This window comes from Pelodiscus sinensis, chromosome 14, assembly GCF_052426305.1.
Source record: "Pelodiscus sinensis isolate ZL-2025 chromosome 14, ASM5242630v1, whole genome shotgun sequence".
Taxonomy (NCBI): domain Eukaryota; kingdom Metazoa; phylum Chordata; order Testudines; family Trionychidae; genus Pelodiscus; species Pelodiscus sinensis.
This window is the reverse complement of record NC_143065.1, coordinates 7,111,330-7,132,749: the sequence shown is the minus strand read 5'-3', so window position 1 is coordinate 7,132,749 and position 21,420 is coordinate 7,111,330. Positions and strand designations below refer to the sequence as shown.

Genomic DNA, 21,420 nt, shown 5'->3' with positions numbered 1-21,420 from the left:
TAATGTTCAACCTAGACCTCCCCCACTGTAACTTGAGACCATTGCTCCTTGTTCTGCCATCCGTCACTACTGTGAACAGCCTCTCTCCATCCTCTTTGGAACCTCCCTTCAGAAAGTTGAATGCTGTTGTTAAATCCCCCCTCACTCCTCTCTTCTGCAGACTAAACAAGCCCAAATCCCTTAGCTTTCCTCGTAGTTCATATGCTCCAGCCCCCTAATCATTTTGGTTGCCCTCCGCTGGACCCTCTTCAATGTGTCCACATCCTTTCTATAGTGGGGGGGCTCAGAACTGGACTCAATACTCCAAATGTGGTCTCACCAGTGCCGAATAAAGGGGAATAATCACTTCTCTAGATTTGCTGGCAATGCTCCTCCTAATGCACCCTAATGTGCCATTGGCTTTCTTGACTACAAGGGCATACTATTGACTCATATCCAGCTTCTCATCCACTGTAATCTCCAGTCCTTTTCTGCTGAACTGCTACTTAGCCATTCGGTCTCCAGCCTGCAACAATGCTTGGGATTCTTGCATCCCAAGTGGAGGACTTTACACTTGTCCTTGTTGAACCTCATCAGATTTCTTTTGGCCCAATCCTCTAATCTGTCTAGGTCGTGCTCCTCACGTGTGCTTCTAGTGCAGTGTGTCTTGATATAACAGGGGAACTAAAGCCTTCTCTTACCACTGTTTGCAGAATGTACTGTCCTATGTGCTATGTGATGCAACTGGAGGTGTGATGAGTGATTTTAAAAACATACATTTCTTACTGACAAGTTTGCAAAGGCCCACTTGGGTGCTGAAATGGTATTCCCAAGAATGCCCCCCATTGTGTTTCTGCCACTATCCCTTCCCTAATGCAGTGTGTTGGTGTCCAATAGGAGAAATTATCTTAATAATGTTAGGCCCTAGAGAATTCGGCCTAGTGCAGTTATGTTAAGACAGATCAAGGAAAGACGTTAACAAAGGTTTCTAGGTAGTTCCTGAACAGAACAGAACTAGAAATATGGCTCAAGCAAAGGGCAATCCCTACGTACTTGCTTAAGTTGCAAAATAAAGTAAATGAAAGGCTGTGCCTGTGATGAGAACAGCTGATAAGGTAACTCTCTGTTTCTGTTCTCACCCTGATCTTAACGAACTGTCTCTGCCCTCTGTTTGTTTTAACTCTCTGTCTCCTTGTTGTTTGGTACTTGCCTTCTAGGCTGATAAGACAGCTGTTGACGCATTATGAATTGCTTAAAGCCATGAAGTATACGCATTAACACTAGAAGCTTCAAATTAATTAAAGAGGAGCTGAGATGCTTAGGCAAATGTTTTATGACCGATGGAACTGTCTATATAATCTTACTTGTTACTGAAAAAAGAGCTAGTTCACTTAGGAGACGGGTCGCTCTCTAATGTAGTGCGCACTATTCAATAAAGAGCTTGTGATTGGATCTTGCTGGTGTTGCCTGTCTCTTTGCGGTCAGACAACGAACGGAGGCCGTCCGGGTTAAAGTCCCTGACAAATTTGGCACCCCAGATGGGACCTGTCTGACTCTCCGGTGCAGAGGATCGGACCCCGAAGCAACGCAGCGCGCATCCTTCGGTTTTGAGGAGCCTTGCCAGGTGGCCTGATCTCTGCTTCGGCGATAAGGCGTGTCCTGCGAACCAGCCAGAGCCCGTAGAAATCCAGCAACGTCGACCTACCCATTGTGTAGGATCTAGGTCTTCAGGGTTAGAGTCCCTGGAGTCTTCGGGGTTAGAGTCCCTGGAGAGGTAAGTGAGCGCTCGGTATTTAGAGGTTGGAGTTAGAGTCCCTTAACTGTGAGAAATGGGACAGGGTGGCAGTAAATGCCCGGGGGGCGCCCCGTTGTCCCTGGTACTCAGAGATTGGAAGGGTATCTCTAGAACAACCGGTTTAGCTAAATCTAAAATGAGGAATTTATGTCAAATTCAATGGCCTTCACTCACTGCCCATTTGTCCCCGGATAATGATTGGCCAGACTGCTGAACTTTCTCCGTAGAAAAGATGAATGCCTTGAGAGACATATTGGTCAATCTTAGACCCGGACAAATAGCGTATCTATTTGTATGGTTCAATTATAAGCCAAAGGAAAGAGAGATGGCCCTGCAGGCCATTTGTGAAGAAAGATCTGTTAAACTTCCCCGGCCCTATGCCCCGGGAACCCAATCAGAAGACAATGAGTACTTTCCTATGGGAGTACCACGGAGGCAGAGTCCAAGATTACATGAGGAGGCTGAGCAAGTAGCAACACAGGAGCAGAAAAATGATCTTGCGATGGCTTCCCTAGCCATAGATGAGCCATCTAGGAGTTTTATAACAGCTTTTAAGAAGTTACCGGGGTCCCAGGAGTCGCAGCTAGCTCCTTTACAAGCTTACCCGGTTCCCCAGAGTAATAGATCAGCTACGATGGTGTACACCCATACCCTGTTTACAACAGCTGATTTGTTAAATTGGCAGCGCTCCATGCCACGACTCCGGGATAACCCGGAGGTAGTTGAAAGAACATTTTGTACTATCTTTTCCACCCACTTGTCAACTTGGACTGATGTAAATCAATTGTTGGATACTCTCCTCACCAAGGATGAGAGGCAAAAAGTTAAGGAAAAGGCTAGGACATATCACGAGGCTCAGAATTAAGGAACCATGCCCACTGCTGCTGAGCCCAACTAGGATCCGAATGTGGATAGGAGCAAGCTTAGTTTAGCCCGTTATCGACAGGCTATTTTGCACGGACTGAAGGCAGCGGGAGAAGTTACCCCCAATTAGAGCAAGGTTACCGCATGTGTCCAATTCCCTAATGAGCACCCCTCTGACTTTTGTACACGATTGACTACTGAAATTAGGAAACATAGCAATCTAGATCCTGACTCAGACTCTGGCAAAGAAATGATAAAGATGGTTTTTATGGCACAGTGTGCAGAGGATATTGCAAAAAGGTTTAGGGAACACCCAGACGGGATGCAAAGGAAGAGTTTGCCTGAAGTAGTGAGCATTGCAACACGAGTGTACAATGGGAGGGAAGAAAAGAGAAAAAGAGAAAGAAAGAAGGAGAAACAAAAAGATATGAAGGATCAAGTGTCGCTGCTGGCTGTGGCCGTATCAGGAGACAGAGGAGGGGGCCGCAGGTAAAATTACAGTAGTAGGGGAGGGTCTGTTGGAAGAGGAAAGGGTGGATTAGTTAGAGGGCGAAAGCATGGAGGTGGTGGTGTCCCTGGCTGTAATGAGTGCTACCACTGTGGTGAGGTAGGATACTGGAAGAAGGAATGTCCGCTCAAGCTGAAATCTTATTACAAGCCTGAGGTGGTGGGTCAGTTTTCTGCGGATCAAGAATGAAGGGAAGCGCCGCTCCGCTGGGGTCCTGAGGTTTATGAAGCTGGAATGGTACGGTTTAAGTGTGATACGCGATTTCCTGTGGTTCCCCTTAAAGTAGGACAAAAGACTTTTGAATTATTAGTGGATACGGGAGCTTCTCATTCGGCAATACCTACGGGAGCAGCACCAAAAAGTGAAATAGAAAAATGTGTTGTGGGAGTTACTGAGAAACCTGAACGCCACTTCATGACCAATAATTGTATGGCTACATTGGGTCCTATTTCTGTTCAGCATTCTTTTCTGTTAATGAATAGTCCAGTAAATCTGCTAGGAAGAGATTTGCTGTGTAAATTGCATGCACAAATTTTCTGTACTCCCGAGAGTATTTCCCTCCGGTTCCCGATTGAAAAAGCCTATTTGCTAACACAATTGGCTAGCAGTAACTGTGAGATACTTCCCCTTTGAGTCCAGAATGAAGTTAACCCTATAGTGTGGGGAGGAAAACATGATGTGGGTCTAGTGAAATCTGTCTCACCTTTAAATCCAGTGGTGAAGAGCAATATGTCTCCCCCTGCTCAGAGACAATACCCTCTTAAAATGGAGGCTATAAAAGGACTTGAACCCCTAGTGCAAAGTCTTAAGAACAAGGGGATTCCTGGTGGAGTGACCTGTTTAGCTAGTTTCCAAATATAAGTAGTTGGCTCCATAACTTACTTCGTAGTGCTGTTATTATTATTTGTGGCTTAGTAGTTTTTTATGCCATAATCCGTTGTAGATGTTAGATGGGCACTAAGATGTGCTCCGTCAAGTAGTAATTGTTGCAATATGTCCCAAGAGTCCCTTCGTGGTACTCTAGGGACAAAGGGGGAATTTAAGGCCCTAGAGAATTAGGCCTAGTGCAGTTATGTTAAGACAGATCAAGGAAAGAAGTTAACAAAGGTTTCTAGGTAGTTCCTGAACAGAACAGAACTAGAAATATGGCTCAAGCAAAGGGCAATCCCTAAGTACTTGCTTAAGTTGCAAAATAAAGTAAGTGAAAGGCTGTGCCTGTGATGAGAACAGCTGATAAGGTAACTCCCTGTTTCTGTTCTCACCCTGATCTTAACAAACTGTCTCTGCCCTCTGTTTGTTTTAACTCCCTGTCTCCTTGTTGTTTGGTACTTGCCTTCTAGGCTGATAAGACAGCTGTTGACGCATTATGAATTGCTTAAAGCCATGAAATATACGCATTAACACTAGAAGCTTCAAATTAATTAAAGAGGAGCTGAGATGCTTAGGCAAATGTTTTATGACGCGACGGAACTGTCTATATAATCTTACTTGTTACTGAAAAAAGAGCTAGTTCACTTAGGAGACGGGCCGCTCTCTATTGTAGTGTGCACTATTCAATAAAGAGCTTGTGATTGGATCTTGCTGGTGTTGCCTGTCTCTTTGCGGTCAGACAACGAACGGAGGCCATCCGGGTTAAAGTCCCTGACAATAATCAATGTAAATGTAATTCTGTGTTGTAGTGAATGGGTGTGAACATTCACAAATATGGGTAACATGTATATTCTTCAACTGTTTTCAGGATCTAGGCCCACCTCTTTATCCATTCAGTTGCAGACAGGCAGAAATTTGCTCCAGAGACACAGTAAATCTATTGAAAGCTTTTGAGATGTATTTGAATACAATGTCTGTAGCCTTGAAAGTGCGTTTACTGACATGGGCTGTGTAGGCATCGTGATCCTTCCAGAATGAGGCCACATGAGCTGTTCTGAAGAGTTTTTCAGGCTGAGATTCAAAAGGAGGAAGATGTAATCCATAACTTTCTCCATATGGGGAAGGAAGCCTGGTTGAGGCTGAACAGTCACACCATGGAACGTTACAGAAATTTTAACTACATATAACTGAGTTCTTTAGTATCTCACTTACGCTTACCACATTAGCAGCCTTACTCTAAGACAGTGGTTCTCAAAATTTTTGGCACACTGTTCACCTGCTCAAACACAAACCTTTCAGTGGACTGCCAGCCAGCCACCTGTGATGACAAAATGCGTCATCTTATCTCTAAATACCTTAAATAGTAAATTATTCATATGAGGCTACTGGAGCATAAAAACGTAAATACACAGCTATAACATAAGGGAGCATATATTACTGGTAAGAGGAAGTTACTCACCTTGATGCAGTAATGATGGTTCTTCGAGATGAGTGTCCCCGTGGGTGCTCCACTGTAGGTGTCGGGCATGTCCCGGTGCCGCAGATAGGAGAGTCATCAGCAGTGGTCTGCTGGACTGCGCATGCATGTTAGGTGCCTCGTGCCATTCGCGCCGTTTCTCATGTGCAGTCTGGCTCCTGCCAGTTCTTCCTAATCACCAAGTATCTGAAAAAACATAAAGGAGAAACTCTGAAGCGGGGAGGAGGGCGGGTAATGGAGCACCCTCAAGGACACACATCTCAAAGAACTGTTGTTAGTGCACCAAGATGAGCAACTTCCTCTTCTTCAAGTGGTGTCCCCATGGGTGCTTCATTGTAAGTGACTTCGTAGCAGTGGCCCGAAATAAGGAAGGTGTGATTCAGAGTTAAGGTTTTGCTGCTGTGAATAGCACTACAGAGGCAACTGCTAAGTCACTAATAAAATTATTGGGGATAGCATAATGCTTTGCAAAGGTGTAGTTAGAGGACCACGTGGTAGCTTGACAAATGTCACATAAGGGAACTCCCTTGAAAAAGGCTGCTACTGCCCTGGTAGAATGGGCTCTTGGTGTCTCTGGCAGCCACTTGTTCTGCAATGAGTAGCAACGCACTATGACCAAAACAATGAGTTAGGAGATGCATTGTGCAGAGTGAGACTTGCCTTTAGAACGATCAGCCATTGAAATCAACAGTCATTGAGATTTCTGGAAAGGTCATGTTCTATTGATGTAAAAGGCTAGTGCCCTATGTACATCTAATGTGTGGAGCCTTGCGTCTTGGTAGGAGAAGTGTGGTTTGGGGTAGAAGGTTGGGAGGATGATAGGCTTGTTGTTGTGAAAATCCAAGTGTATTTTTGGCAGCAAGGTCAGTTGAGGGTGGAGCATAACCCCCTGATTTGTAAATACTGTGTAGCTGCCCTACTCTGCATGCAGATGTTATTGCTAACAAGAAGGCAACCTTCGTGGTTAATAGTGGCAGAGGGCAGGTCACCAAGGGTTCGAAGGGGGGGGTCATGTTAGGGCATCCAAGACCAGTTTTAAATTCCATGGTTGAGGGGCTTTCTGTGGTGGGTAGAGATTTGCCACCCCTTTCATGAACCTCCTAGTGATCGGGTAAGCAAACACCGAATAGCCCTCCACTTGTTGTCAGAAACCCTCCACTGCACCTTGAGAGATGACAGCACTAGGTCAGAATGTTTTAAATGCAGGATGTAGTCAAGAATGCGATGGATGGGGGCAGAGGTCAGATCTAGACTGTTGTCCATGCACCAAGAATGAAACTACACCACTTGTGCAGGTAAGTAGTTCGAGTGGTGGGTTTCCTGCTCTGGAGCAGAACATGTTTAACCTCTTGGGAACAGATCTTTTCCACATCTCGGAACCAACTAGGAACCACACTGTGAGATGAAGGTGATCCGGCTGAGGGTGCACTAGGGTTCCTTGGTCCTGAGTCAACAGTTTGTAGCATTTGGGTAGGGGATAGGGTGGGTGAGGAGACGTGAAAAAAATAAGGAAGTCATGTCTGACATGGCCAAAAGGGGGTGTAGTTGGCTTGGCTTCCTGGAGGGGTTCCTCCTCCTCTGCGTCAGTGGGCGGCCACTCCGCCCCACTACACGTCCATGCCCGGCCTTCCTTCAGGCAGGTGGCACACGACAAAGTCTGCTTATATAAATATATATAGAGATGCATACAGGCCTGGCCCTGGTTCAGGGTGGGTGGCAAGTCCACACAGTCCCCTTTTGGGGATAGGCCAAGCCCTGGTTCAGGGCATGGCCACAGACAAACACAGAGTCAGTTTAAGCTAGGCCAGGCCCTGGTTCAGGGCGTGGCAACAAACAATCCCAGAGTCAGTTTACAGACCAGCCAGGCCCTGGTTCAGGGCATGGCAGCAACAAACACAGTGGCTACGTCTACACTGGCCCCTTTTCCGGAAGGGGCATGTAAATTTCACCTATCGTAGTAGGGAAATCCGCGGGGGATTTAAATATCCCCCGCGGCATTTAAATAAAAATGTCCGCCGCTTTTTTCCGGCTTTTAAAAAAGCCGGAAAAGAGCGTCTACACTGGCCCCGATCCTCCGGAAAAAGCGCCCTTTTCCAGAGGCTCTTATTCCTACTTCGAAGTAGGAATAAGAGCCTCCGGAAAAGGGCGCTTTTTCCGGAGGATCGGGGCCAGTGTAGACGCTCTTTTCCGGCTTTTTTAAAAGCCGGAAAAAAGCGGCGGACATTTTTATTTAAATGCCGCGGGGGATATTTAAATCCCCCGCGGATTTCCCTACTACGATAGGTGAAATTTACATGCCCCTTCCGGAAAAGGGGCCAGTGTAGACGAGCCCAGTTAGTTTATAGGTAGTGGCCAGGCCCTTGGTTCAGGGCATGGCTACAAGCAAACCAACGCAGCAGGTTTAGGGGCTTCTTGTTCAGAAGGGGTGCAGGCTAATCGCCTGTGGCAGTGGCGAGGAGAAGACTGCCACCCAGTAGGTGGGTGGCAGGGAGCGGCGCAGGCCCACCCACTCCACTATGCCCCACAGGGTCGGTCCGCAGGGTTAGGCTCTGTCGGGGTCTTGGCCAAGCTTCTGGCTTTGGCAGCAGCTTCTCTCAGTTCCTGGGCAGGGGCTTGGGCACAGAACCCAGCTGGCCCTCTGGGTCCTCTGCGGGGTCTGCTAGGGTAGGAAGGCCGGGCCTCAGCCTCCTATGCAGGTGGCCAGTAGTCGGCCTCTGGCTCCCGGAACATTGGAGGCCCAGGCCAGGCCTCTGTCTCAGCCTCCCAGACTGGGAGCCCTGAGCAAGCCTCTGGTCCCTCTGCAGGCTCAGCCCTGACTGAGACTGCTGGCTGGACTTTTATAGCTCTCGCCCCACCCCCTACAGGGGACTATGAGGATTACTGTTGCGTTGTCCCTGGTGATCTTTTCTAAGACTCTCGGTATCAGGGGAGTCGGAGGAAAGATTTAAAGCAACTGATCACTCCAGTTGAGGAGAAAAGCACCTCCCAAATATCTCGGTCCAATGCCTGCTTTGGAGCAGTAGTACTGGCATGTTGCATTTCGATGTGTGGCGAATAGGTCTATGGTTGGGAAGCCCCAGAGGTGGAAGACGACTTGTAGCACCAGATAATGTAATTCCCACTCGTGGCTTGTGACAAAGTACCTGCTGATGCGTCAGCAGTGGTGTTGTCTTTGCCATGTAGGTATGACGCTAGAATCGTTACATCGTAGCAGATGCACGAGTTCCGTAGGCGTATTGCCTCTGCACATAGGGAATGCGATCAAGCTTCTCCCTGATGGTTTATGTAGGGATATGGTGTGGCCTCGGATAAGAGTGATAAAATGCTTGCATGCATTGAAAACCGCTCTCAATTCTAGGTGCTTAAAATGGTGGGATGTTTCTTGTATGAACCAGCAGCTCTGACGCAATGGCTGTTGAGATGTGCTCCCCAGCCTACCAAAGATGCGTCGGTTGTAATTTGCATCATGGGTTGAGGTAAGTGGAAGGGTTCACTGGCTAACATGTTGGTGGGGACAGTCCACCAACCCAAAGACTTCACCACTTTTGGTGGTACTGCAATTCTCCTGTGAATGTCGTGTTTGCCAGGAACATAGACTGAAACTATCCAGTGCTGAAGGCACCACAGGTGAAGCCTTGTATGCACTACAACTTATGTGGTAGCTGCCATGTGCCCCATGAGTTGAAGGCAGGTAAGTACGGAAATCATGGGGCTTGTACAGAGGACCTGTACGAGATCCTGAATAACCTGAAACCTGTTTAGTGGCAGGTATGCTCGGGCAGTGGATGAGTCTAGGCATGCACCGATGAATTCCAAAGATTGTTGAGGTGTCATCAACAATTTTTGGAAATTGATTATAAGGCCAAGAGCTTTGAAGACTGCCCTCGTCATGGTGGTGGATTGCAGTGTGTCGTCAAAGGATGGGCCCTTGATCAAATAGTCGTCAAGATATGGGAAGATAATGATCCCGGCTTGACAGAGGTGGGCCACTATGACAAGTGTCTTTGAAAAGACTCTGGGCGCTGAAGACAGTCCGAAGGGTAAAACTCTGTATTGGAAGTGCTTGGCTCCGACGACAAATCTTAGGAAACACCTGTGCGTTGGGTTGATTGTGACATTGAAAGTAGGTATCCTACAGGTTGTGAGATGCAAACCAATCCCCGCCATTGAGAGCTAGAGTAATAGATGCTAAGGTCACCATCTTGAATATTTGTTTGTGAAGATGTCGGTTGAGATGACGGAGGTCTAAGATTGCCCTCCACCCACCTGACATTTTCTGGGTAAGAAAATATTAAAGGGATAAATAAAATAAAATCCCTTGCCCCTGAACTCTTTGGGTACTTTATCTACTGCTCCGATGGTAAGGAGGTGCAGGACCTCTTGCCTCAGAAGAGTCTCATGAGACGGGTCCCTGAAGAGGAATGGGGAAGGAGAGGAAAGAGTGAAGTGAAAGGAATCGAGTAGCTGGATGTTACTAGCTCAAGGACCCATCATCGGAGGTGATGGAGGCCCATTGTCATTGGAATGGTCTTAGACGGTGATGAAACAATCTGGCCTCTTCCCATTGGTGACCAATCAGAGGAATGGTTTGCAGGCCCTTGACCAGCGCGTTAAACTCACTGTCAGTTATTCTGTTGATTAGACGTCCTATTGTTCTGGGGGGGCGTCGTTTCTGTTGCACTGTCTGGGACAATGCTGGTCGAACAGTCTATGTTGAGGTGCAGAGTACGGAAAGGGCCTGTGCCTCTGATATGGAGTATAATGTTTGCGCCTGTAGAGTGGTGCGTACGTGCCCCGTGTTCTTAATGTAGTTCTTGAGTCCTTGCTGATGTGGAGAACTTCATCAGTTTTCTCTGTGAACAGTTTTTGTCTATTGAAGGGGAGGTCCTCCACCTTTGATTGCTATTCTTTGGGTACTCCTGCAAACTGGAGCCATGAAGCTCTGTGCATTACCACTGAGGTTGCAATGGATCATGCAGCTGGGTCGGTGATATTGAACGCAATATGCAGAGCCGTAAAGGAAGCGTCAAGTATCAGAGGGATAGCCATGTTAATCTGAATCTGCAAAAGTGACAAAGAGTCCTGTGGCACCTTATAGACTAACAGATTTATTGGAGCATAAGCTTTCATAGGCATAAGAAAAGAGTACCAGTCAGGAGTAAGGCAAGAGATAACGAGGTCAATTCAGTCAGGGAGGATGAGGTCCACTTCTAGCAGCTGATGTGGAGGTGTGAACACCAAGGCCGTGTCCACACTCAGGGGTTCTTTCGAAAAAAGTACCCTTTTTTCGAAAGAACTTCCCCTGCGTCCAGACTCAAGCCGCGTTCTTTCGAAATTAAATCGAAAGAACGCGGCTTTTCTTTCGACGGCGGTAAACCTCGTTTCACGAGGAAGAACGCCTTTTTCGAGGGAGATCCATCGAAAGAACGTGAGTCTGGACGGGGGGAGCCCTTTCTTTCGAAAGAATTGGCCTCCAGGAACAAGCCCTGGTGGACAATCTGGGCCATGGGTTGCACGTCTGTGGTTCCTGGCTGCAGCCATTCCTTAAAGGGACAGGCGCACCCTCACAGCCACTTGTTGCAGACAAGGAGCCAGAGCACACGGCGACCTTGCTGCAGCATGTCACAGCCCCAAGAGCGTCCTGGCCCTTCCTCCGAGCCTTCTGGGGACCCAGCCAAGGGCTCCAAGCGCCGGGCACCATCCTGGTCCGGCGCAGAGATCAAGAGCCTGCTGGAGCTGTGGGGAGAGGAGGAGGCCTTACAGGCCCTCAAAAGCCGGCGGCGAAACGCCGACATTTATGGCCGCATGGCTGAAGCCCTGGCCCAGAAGGGCCACTACCCCCGCACCCAGGACCAGGTGCGCTCCAAAGTGAAGGAGCTGCGGCAGGGCTACGCCAAAGCCAGGGAGGAGAGCTCCCGTTCTGGGGCAGCCCCCCACTACTGCCCCTACTACCCAGAGCTGGACCAGATCCTGGGTGGCAGTGCAGAAGCACGCACACCACGAAGGTTCGTGCAGTCCGGACTGGCAGACCCGGTGGTGGACGCTCCAGAGCGGGAGCTACAGCACTCTGGAGACGGGGACATGGGCCCAGAGGAGGAGGACACCGAGGAGACGGCGACCCTCACCCTGGAGCCAGTGACCCAGACCTCTGAGGCCTCCCAGGCGTCATCTGGCGCGGGAGAGGAAGCAGCAGGTGAGTACAGTGAGGTTGTGTCACACCCGGGGGGGGGGAGGTAGGTGGGTGGGTGCACAGTGGGTGAGGCACAAGGGAAACCTGTCATGCTCAGGCTGATGCCCAGGTCTCACACACACACACACACACACACACACACACAGTGTGACCTTCAGAATGTGTGCTTCCCCTGTCTCAAGGGAGAGGGCATGCCCTTTTGGACAGCTGTTGCACACATGACTGATTGTGATAGAAATGTAGCCGTGTCACTCTGATCTGAAGAAGTGGGTCTGGCCCTGGAAAGCTCATCCCCTAATAAACCATCCTGTTAGTATTGTAAGTGCTACAGAGTCCAGTTTATAGGACTGATTGTGTCTTCTTCTTTTCCTCCACAGCCGGACCAGCCGTGGAAGAGGGCCGCAGCACCCCAGCCCCACCTCCATCTCCATCTCCACCTCGGAGACATGGGAGCTGCAGACACAGGCGTGTCTACGCCGACATCCTCCGGCAGCACGTCGAGGCTGTGCAGGAGCAGAATGCCATCCTGCTACGGAGGGCGGAGGCAGAGGAGCGGTGGCGTGATCGGCTCATGAATGAGCTGGTCCTGCAGCGCACGGTGCTGTACGCCACCCTGAGGGAGGTCAGCGGCTTGCCTGCTGCTGTGCCAGGTCCTGCTCCTCCAGCACCCCATGACCCCACCCCACCAAACCCCCCTTCCACAACAGCAGCCCTTTCCCCCCTTGGACCTCCCTCTCCCCCAGCCCCCCCAGCTCCCCAGCCCCTCTCTCCCCCTGGCCCTCCTCTCCCCCAGGCTTCCACGTCCCAAGAGCCCCCCAGCAGCCAGCCAACCGACAGGTACATCACCCGATCCCGTAGCCGGGGAGCACCCCAAACACGAGGCCCAGGCAGGAAAGGGAAATCTGCCAAGCCCCGTTCAACCTGATCCCCTTCCCCCCTCCAGGTTTCCAGTCCCCTTCCCCCCTCCAGGTTTCAATGACCCCCATCACCCCACTTATTAAGCACACACAAAGGGTTAAAGGAACTGTTTGTTTATTGTATATAGTTTGGCAACAACAAAAATGAAAAAAATTTTTGTTCTTTTGCCACATTGTTGGATAATATGTACAAAATTTTAAATAAGTAAAGAGAACATTTTATTTTGAAACACACCCTGGTGTAAGTGATGTGTCCAAACTGGGTCAGGAGATGGGTTGTGGAGGGAAGCTTCTATTGGGGGCCAGGGCCCAGTCCCCAGGCAGAAGCCCCTCAGTGCACTCAGTGGCCTCCACTGGAGAATTGCTCCCGGAGGGCCTCCCGGATGCCAACTGCAGACCGGTGAGCCTGGCGGATGGCAGCTGTCCGGGGCTGGGCAAAGAGCCTCTCCTGGCCATCAGCAGCTCTCCCCCACCCTAGTAGGAAGGCCTCCCCTTTCCTCTCCACGAGGTTATGGAGGACGCAACACGCGGCCACCACCTCGGGGATGTTGGTCTCCCCCATGTCGAGGCGTGTGAGCAAGCACCGGAATCTGCCCTTTAAACGTCCAAACGCACATTCCACCTGGTTGCGAGCCCGGTTAAGGCGAGCATTAAACTGCTCCTTGCTCACATCCAGGTGGCCGGTGTAGGGCTTCATCAGCCACGGCATCAGGGGATAGGCGGCATCGGCCACTATGCACACCGGCATGTGCACATCCCCAACCGCAAACTGGCGATGGGGGAAAAGTGTTCCTGCCTGAAGCCTCCGGTACAGGTACGAGTTTCTGAAGATGCGGGCATCGTGTGCCCGCCCTGACCACCCAACACAAATGTCTGAAAACTGTCCACGATGGTCGACCAGGGCCTGGAGGACCATAGAAAAGTAGCCCTTTCGATTGATGAATTGGGCTGCTCGATGGGGCGGTGCACGGATGGCAATGTGTGTCCCATCGAGCGCTCCTCCGCAATTGGGGAAGCCGAGGGCAGCAAAGCCGGCCATGACGCTGTCCAGATCCGGTAGACAGATGAGCCTGTTGAGCAGCTCCGAATTGATGGCCCTCACCACCTGCAGAACGAGACAGACAACAAAGTGTTAGAAGGGGTGCCTTATGTCTTAGGAGGAGAACCCACCGCCCACCTTCCCTCTCAAACAGCCCAGGAATCCCCTCCTCAGAACCCCCCCCCCACAATTCAGGGTGAGTGGAGGAGCTCCCTCCCACTCCCACTCCCACTCCCACTCCACTTGGCCCTTCCTGACAGTCTCCCTTCCCCCCACCCCAAACTGTGACTGTCCCCAGACAATGACTTACCTCCATCAAGACGGCCCCGACAGTAGATCTCCCCACGCCAAATTGGTGTCCCACGGAGCGGTAGCTGTCGGGGGTTGCCAGCTTCCAGAGGGCAATGGCGACCCTCTTTTCCAGGGGGATGGCGGGCCGCAGGTGGGTGTCTTGCCGTTGCAGAGCAGGGGCGAGCCAGGTACAGAGCTCCTGGAAAGTGGTCTTTCTCATGCGGAAGTTCCGTAGCCAGTCTTGGTCATCCCAGATCTCCATCACGAGCCGGTCCCACCATTCAGAGCTGGTGTCAAACCTCCAAACACGCCTGTCCACGAAAAAGTTCGGAGGCAAGGGCAGTGTGGCTGCTGGACGGGGGAACCCCTCGTCCCTCTGGTCTGGGTCCAGCTCGGGAAGGAGCCTCATGATTGTCTCACGAAGATGCAGCAACAGCTGCAGTATGGTGGTGTGGGGCCATCGCCTGCCCAGGGGCAGCTCTGGCTCCATGCCACAAATAAGGGTCTGCAAGCAGAAAAACCTCAAAAGAAAAAAGCTGCTGGGGTGTCCCAGGAAGCTGAGCACTCCAAACAAGCACTGCAATGCCTTGCAAAATTCCTCAAGGGACAGCAAAGGCAGCTGCAGGAGCAGAGCAACGGGTGTTCAGGAGTGTCCCTCTCACCACGCGTCTCTGCAAAGGGCAGGCAGGCAGCACCCGGAAGGAAATGCTGCCCCCATGCCCTGGCAGAAGCAGTTCCGGGTGGCTTTCAATTTCGAAAGAGCGTCCGGCAGTCTGGACGCTCTTTTTCGAAATAGCGGATCGATCTTTCGATCCGCGCATTGTAGTCTAGACGCGCTCTTTCGAAAGAGCCTCTTTCGAAAGATGCTTTCGAAAGAGGCTCTTTCGAAAGAAGCCTGCAGTCTAGACACAGCCCAAGAGAGAAGTGTGAGGAAGGGGGGAGTTTTGGGTATTAAAAGGGGGGTGTTACATACAGGGGGGCACTCAGTGCCCAGCAGTTACTGGTTTAACGTGACAAAGGTGGGGAGTTTGTTGTTTCAGAGAACAGCCCAGAGTTGGAGCCATGGTGTCTGGTACCCTGGTGACCTCAACCCTGCTTGGAGGTGTCAAAGTCAGACAGGACTCACAGATTTGGCAGACTGCTCTGTTTATTTCAGCAAAGCTTTGCTAAAATGCATGGAGAAAATGTGAGTACCCTACAAGGTTCAAACCCCTTGATTTTATACAGTCAAAAGGAAGCCAAAATTAACAGGATTAAAAAGGGGGGCAAAACTTCACATAATTAGTGTGAGGCTACTCAAGTACTCTTCATTTCAATATTAAGCACACAGCAATCTCCTGGCTATATCTCCCTGATTATCTGGAATTGTTTCCCAACACTTAATGTTTCTTTTCCTGTTAAACTCAGGCCCAAATTGGCTAGCACCTTGATCTGCATACCTACAATCAACATTAACATACTTTTCTTCTTCCTCTTAAAAAGACAAACAGAATTCCTTCAACTTATTCCATTATTACAGCACAATTCATCTTTTTCTTACAGTATAATTCTTTCTACTTTCACAGAGGATACAGCCAGTTCTGGCCAGATGACAGACAATGGGCTGCAGAGAGGGACCCCAGTGACCGGCCCAGCTGACCCCAGCAAGGGGAGGACATTGGACGGAGGAGAAGAGGTGGAGACGAGGGGCCCAGGCGACCCTCTTACCTGGGGAGAAGACAATGGACTGGGGAGGGGCTGTTGCTGGGGATATTGGAGGCTCTGCTGGGAGACTGGGGGTTGTTTTTGGGGACTGAGAGCAGAGCAGGCGAGGCTCAACTGGCTGCAGGGGGAGGCTGAGGATGCGCTTTTGCACAAGAGAGCATCTACATTGGCGGGATGCTCTTGCGCAAAAGCAGGAGCCCAGAACAATTTTGGAGAGGGCAAAAGGGCACTAGCCCTTTCTGGGGGCAGGAGCTGGAGTTCCTTCAAGACAGGTGCTTAAAGGGATCTCCCGGGACAGCCGTTTCTTTCCTGCTGTGAGCTTTAAGACCTCTTGCAGGAACTGACAGCCGTGGCAGTTCTACTTGTGGTTGCCCTCTGCCTTGTTGGACACCACAGCCTTGTGCCTTAGTGCCATTAGCTGATTTTACCACCTCAGCTCTCTTCTTGTGCCATGGAGCCAGGGGTGGCCTTGTGCCTGCTCTGGCCCCGTCTGGCCATTTTGGAGTGCCTACAGCTGCTGCTCCATGCTGCTGCACTCCTCGTCCAGGACCTCGAGGCGGAGGTCTCTCTGAACTCCCTCACCAGGGAGGCCATGGTGTCCCTGTGGTGTCCCCACCCCACCGTGGAGAGGCCCTTGTGAAGACTGGACACCAGTACTGATTGGTGCGACGGGCTGGTCCTGGGGCAATGGGACGACCAGCAATGGCTCCGGAACTTTCAGATGTGAAAGCAGACGTTCCTGGAGCTATGTGCCTGGCTCACCCCTGCGCTCCAGAGAAGCACCACTCTGACATGCAAAATAGTCAATGAAGCGGGGATTTAAATATCCCGCGCTTCATTAGCATGATCTCTCTGGTGTGTTACTCCAAATGCCAGCTGTTTCTAAAGTGAAAGTGCGCGCCGGGACGCGTTAGTTCGAACCAAACCCCTTGGTTCGAACTGACATTACTCCTCAAAAAAGGGGGAGTACAAGAGATGGTGTCTGGATGGGACTTTGGAAGCAGGAAGGGATGAGGTCTAGCTAGGAGGGAGGTGCAGGAATGGGATGAGGGTACAGTATCTGGTCGTGGGGAGGGTGCAGGAGTAGGCTAGGGGTGCGGAGTCTGGGCATGAGGGGGTGCTTACCTGGCTTCACACCCCTCCTCCTACTGCTCCCAAGTGCTGCTCCCATTGTCCATGATTCTGGCCAATAGGAGCAGCTGGGAAAACCTCAAGGTATATGATGAAGTGCATCTGACAAAGTGGTTTTTACCCCCAAAAGTTTATGCCCAAATTAATCTGTTAGTCTTTAGGGGACCACAGGACTCCTTGTTGTTTCTGGAGATACAGAAGAATGTGATTGCCCCTCTAAGCTTGGTAATAATGTACAGAGAAATCTGTTTTTCCATTGGCACCATCACAGCTGGGTTTTTTTTTAAACAGACACTAAACAGGGGGAGAGGGGCTGGTTACTCCCTTTGCTGGAAAACACACGTACCCTTCTGAAAGGGAGCTATCCTAGGATCTTTACAGATGCCTTTTTGCTCTGTCTCTGTACAGAGATCTCATAGCAGGGGCAAGGAACTAAGGGTACTAAGCAGGGGGCTGACTCAACGAGAAAAATGTGTATGGGGGACATGGTGAGAAATGCAGGCTATCAGTCTTTACAGCGTGGGGTGAGGAGCCAGAAATTTCTAACTGTCAAGGAGGGGCAGGAAGTGCTGGTTTCCAGGAGAACAGTCATAGCCGGAGCATCCCTAAGCTGTGCAGTCAGTGGGAGCAGCCAGCCTGACCGGGTGGGGGGTGAGTGACCCATCCCAGGACTGGGGCCAATAGCACCTCCACACATCAAGTCGTCTTTCCTTGACTGGCATCTGTGCCTCAGTTTCCTTCTCTGAAATCACTTCACCTCCTGCTCCCACCCAGCAGGTGTCCGCACCCGCCCTGTCCCCTCCATCCAGCCCCTGCCACCTCGCTCTCCCCTCGGGCACCCGCACCCCGGGCCTCACGTGACATCCCCTCAGCTGGCCGCCCCCTCCAGGCCAAGGCTGTTAGCGGGGCCCAGGCTGCACCCACGTCAACCCCGATGGGGCCGGCCAAACCACCCCTCCCCCATGGTCCCGCCCGCCGGAGCTGCACCACAGTCAGGCGCTCCCGGCCCAGCTGCGCGGGGGGGAGGAGGGGAGCGGGGGAGCCGCAGCGATTTGTGGGAGCTGTAGTTGCCCCGGCCTCCATCTCCCAGCAGACACTGCGGAGCCAGCGGCACGTGCGCGGACCCAGTGTACGACGCCTTCCGCTTTCCCCCGGCGCATCCTGATTGGGTGGGGGACGCTTTAGCCCCGTGGTCCCCAACCCGGTGCCCGCGGGCACCATGGCGCCCGCTGGGCCCTTTACATGCACCTGCGGAGCAATCTGGGCTGGCCCTGCCCCCAGGCATGCAGCAGGTGCCAGCCCCGGGCGCATGGCCAGCCCCGGCCCCGGGTGCGCCGCGCGTGCCGGTGCCGACCTTGACCCCCGCCCCCGCGTGCGCAGCGCGTGCCCTGGCCCTGGCCCCCACACATGCCCTTGCCGGCCCTGGCACCAGCCTTGGCCCCGCCCCCGGGGGCGCCGCACGTGCCCTTGCCGGCCCTGGCGCTGGCCTTGGCCCCACCCTCAGGGGTGCCGCGCTAGCCCCGGCCCCGGGGGCGCCGCGCGGAACCTGGGCAGCCCCTGCCCGGGATCGCAGCACATGCCGGTGCTGACCTTGGGCGTGCAGCGCATGCTTGGCCCTGCCCCCAGTCACGTGGCCTGTGAGCGGCCCTGCCCCCATATGCGCAGCGCGTGAGCGGCCCCGCCCCCAGGCACCCGGCAGCCCCAAAACGTTGGGGACCACTGCTTTAGCCGAAGCTTCCATTTGCAAAACGAGGCGAAAATGGAAGCGGTTGAAAGAGGAAGTGACGTCAGCGGGCTGGACGCGTCCTGGGCGTTGTCGTTTCCAAAGTGCAGCCTGTGAGTCTCTCCCTGGCACGTCCCAGCCAGACCCCCCCCTCAGCCCCACCTCTCCCCCTGGAGGGGCACTTGAGGAAGCAGCGCAGGAAAGGGGCCCCTCAGCCTCGCTGTGTCCTTTCCTCACCCAGCCCAACCCATGTGCCGGCGGCCCCACAGGCAGCAGCAGGCAGGAGCCCCTCTTTGCTGCCTCGGAGGCGGGGTGGGGGGGAAGGTGTAGTTGATATATTAACTGACAGGCTCAGGCTTTTCTGTTAATTGTGTAATCGCCTGCACCCTGCCATCCCCCTCCTACACAGCATCCCTACAAGCTGTGGAAGTCTCCTAAGAGCTGTCAGAGCACGTCTGGTGCATGTTATGTGCCAGTGACATTCTTAAACTGAGGGGTTGCTCTTTTCCACAAGCTAATGTGGTGATATGACCGCCACCCTTCTGACTGCTTTCAGGTAGAAGTTATTTTGCAAGTTGTCTGGGTTTTGTTTTGGTGGTGGCGTTTGAGAAGCTTACAGCTGTCAAAGTGGGGTATGCATGTTAGAGACTCCTATCAGATGATTTTGGATGGTTTGTATGTGTTGCTTTGGCAAATGGAGAATAGTAAAGAACTCTTTTATCTTGCATTTTGACAGGTTTCCATATCTCCTTTCTGGTTTATGTCCCAGGTGCTGATCTCATTTCGGAGGTGTTCGCTTTTGACTTGGGGGCCTTTTTAACATTTCTTTTATGGGGAACACTAGGACTGCTTGACTATTTTTTCACATTTAGAACAATTTTACATGTTAGAATAAAATGGTTTAAAGACAAAATAAGCATTGTATACATTTTAAATACAGCTTAATAAGCAAAGGAATAAAGTGTTAAGGCATAAATATAACACACCCTTTAGAGCAGGTACTTAAGTGTTTCACTGAATTGGGTAAAATTTCAGTGTCTCTGGGATCCTTGAAGTGTGACAGATACAGACTTGTTCTTTGCAAAGAACTATCATAACTCTGATTTTGATTGATAGAGCCTAGACATTACAGTAATAGAGGCATGAGGATTCCATAAATACAAGCCACAGCTTAATAGGCACACACAACTAACTATGGTTGTGTTTTTTAATTGTCAGAGTGCTTCATGTGGAGGGACAGTTGTATTACATGAGTCAAGAGCTCCACGAATGGATGTCTGTGTTAAAAAAAGATACATCTTTGAACACCACCAGCAATGGTGGTGATGGAGTGGTTGTAGTGAAAGATTTGAATTTCAAAGAGAAAAATGGGACTTTAAGAAATATTTCCTCTTCAGTTACGGGGTAGACACTGAGCACTTCAACATTGCATGCTTATTAATTTATTAAGTGTACTAATATTACATGCTTTGGGTCTTCGGCAGCAGTAGAATCCTATGAGGTTAGTCTTGGAAAAAACATGCTTTCATATACAAATATAGGAAGATGCCTGCTGCTGGAATGCAATAGCATTCTGGAAATGAACATGGATCTTATCTGAAAGTATATTGCACTGAAACAACTGAGTCCTATTTTGGGGCCATATTATGCCACTCAAAAGCAAACTTTTTGCAGTATCTTCCCCCCTCCCATCGACCTCTTTCTTGGGTAAGGATTTCAGGAGTCACAAGATGGTGAGATAGTCCTCCAAAATGCTAAGTTGCCACAATAAAGTATTGAAATGAGGCCAGATCCTGAGGTCCTTACTCAATAAAAGGATCCATTTACCTAAGGAGTAAAAATCCTGCAAGGGCCTCATGGTTTGATCCACACTCCTTTAGGAGAGAGCTGTAGAGGATTCAGCTTGCTGCCACTGCAGTGCAACAGTGTGGGTTTGCTTTCCTAAGCATTTGACTAATCAGAATAGGAAACACATGCCCTGTGTCAAATCTATTGACTGTACAGTGGTTATATTACTAATTTAGTTTCCTTACTTAGCACTGAAATTGGATAGATTGGTTGTGGTGAAAGATTTGAATTCCAAAGAGAAAAATGGGACTTCAAGAAATATTTCCTCTTCAATTACAGGGTACACACTGAACACTTCAACATTACATGCTTATTAATTGATTAATTATTAAGTATACTAATATTACATGCTTTGGGTCTTCGGCAAACTATTATGAGAATTGTTCAGTTGGGAGTCTAAAGGTGCACAGTTGAAACAATCATACTTAGGAAATCAGACTCTATTTATAATTAATACATCTACAAAGTCACAAACACTCTAACCTTGCATGGAAAATAGAGATAATTCAGAATAAGCTAAGCATCCACCTACTCCACTCTCCAGGTTGTTAGGAAAGGCATGGGTTAGTTATCTTCTCCATCATCCACCATCAGCATCTCTCAAGGCACACAGGGTAAAATACAACTTTTATAATGTGTTACACTGATGCCACCATGCCTAGTGCAATATTCAGTAGGGGATTCATGCCCTTTTCCTTATTTGTAGTAAGGATGTTAAAATGAGGTAATTGACTAGTCAATAGGCACTTCCGCATTCCTCCTCTGAAATGTACAAGAGCCCCGTGATCAGCTGTGCAGCTGCTGCCCCGTTGAAACTGCCACCTCTGTATGATTCAGAGGGGTAGGGGAGCCCATAGCATGGAGCCTGGGGTCAGCATGGGACTGACTCCCCTGCTGACTCTGGCCTCCATGGCTTTGAAATGCACAAGAGCCCCATAATTTGTAATTCCTTACCACACCATAATGTTGGGTTGCTCTTCTTCCCTAAATTCTTAATCCTTTTACCTCAGTCTTATTAGGAGTGTAAGTCAGTCAGTTACCATGGCATTTGTGTTTTTAGATATCTGCTGATGTCTCTAACTTA

The 21,420-nt window shown here is 50.4% G+C and overlaps 1 long non-coding RNA gene and 1 pseudogene across 6 annotated transcripts in view; both read left to right on the top strand.

Moving 5' to 3' along the window:
- Window positions 1-1,153: 1,153 nt before the first annotated feature.
- Window positions 1,154-21,420, top strand: part of LOC142818357 (uncharacterized) — a 60,334-nt gene continuing 40,067 nt past the window's right edge. For 2 of the 6 annotated variants that reach the window (XR_012895842.2, XR_012895841.2), the window contains exon 1: window positions 17,921-18,601. This is a non-coding gene — a long non-coding RNA (uncharacterized LOC142818357). Of the gene's footprint in view, window positions 1,754-17,920; window positions 18,602-18,624; window positions 19,045-21,420 lie in introns of those variants that run through there. The other 4 variants (XR_012895838.2, XR_012895836.2, XR_012895844.2 and 1 more) reach the window with 3 other exon arrangements.
- LOC149523578 (uncharacterized) lies at window positions 1,771-5,477 on the top strand (annotated as a pseudogene).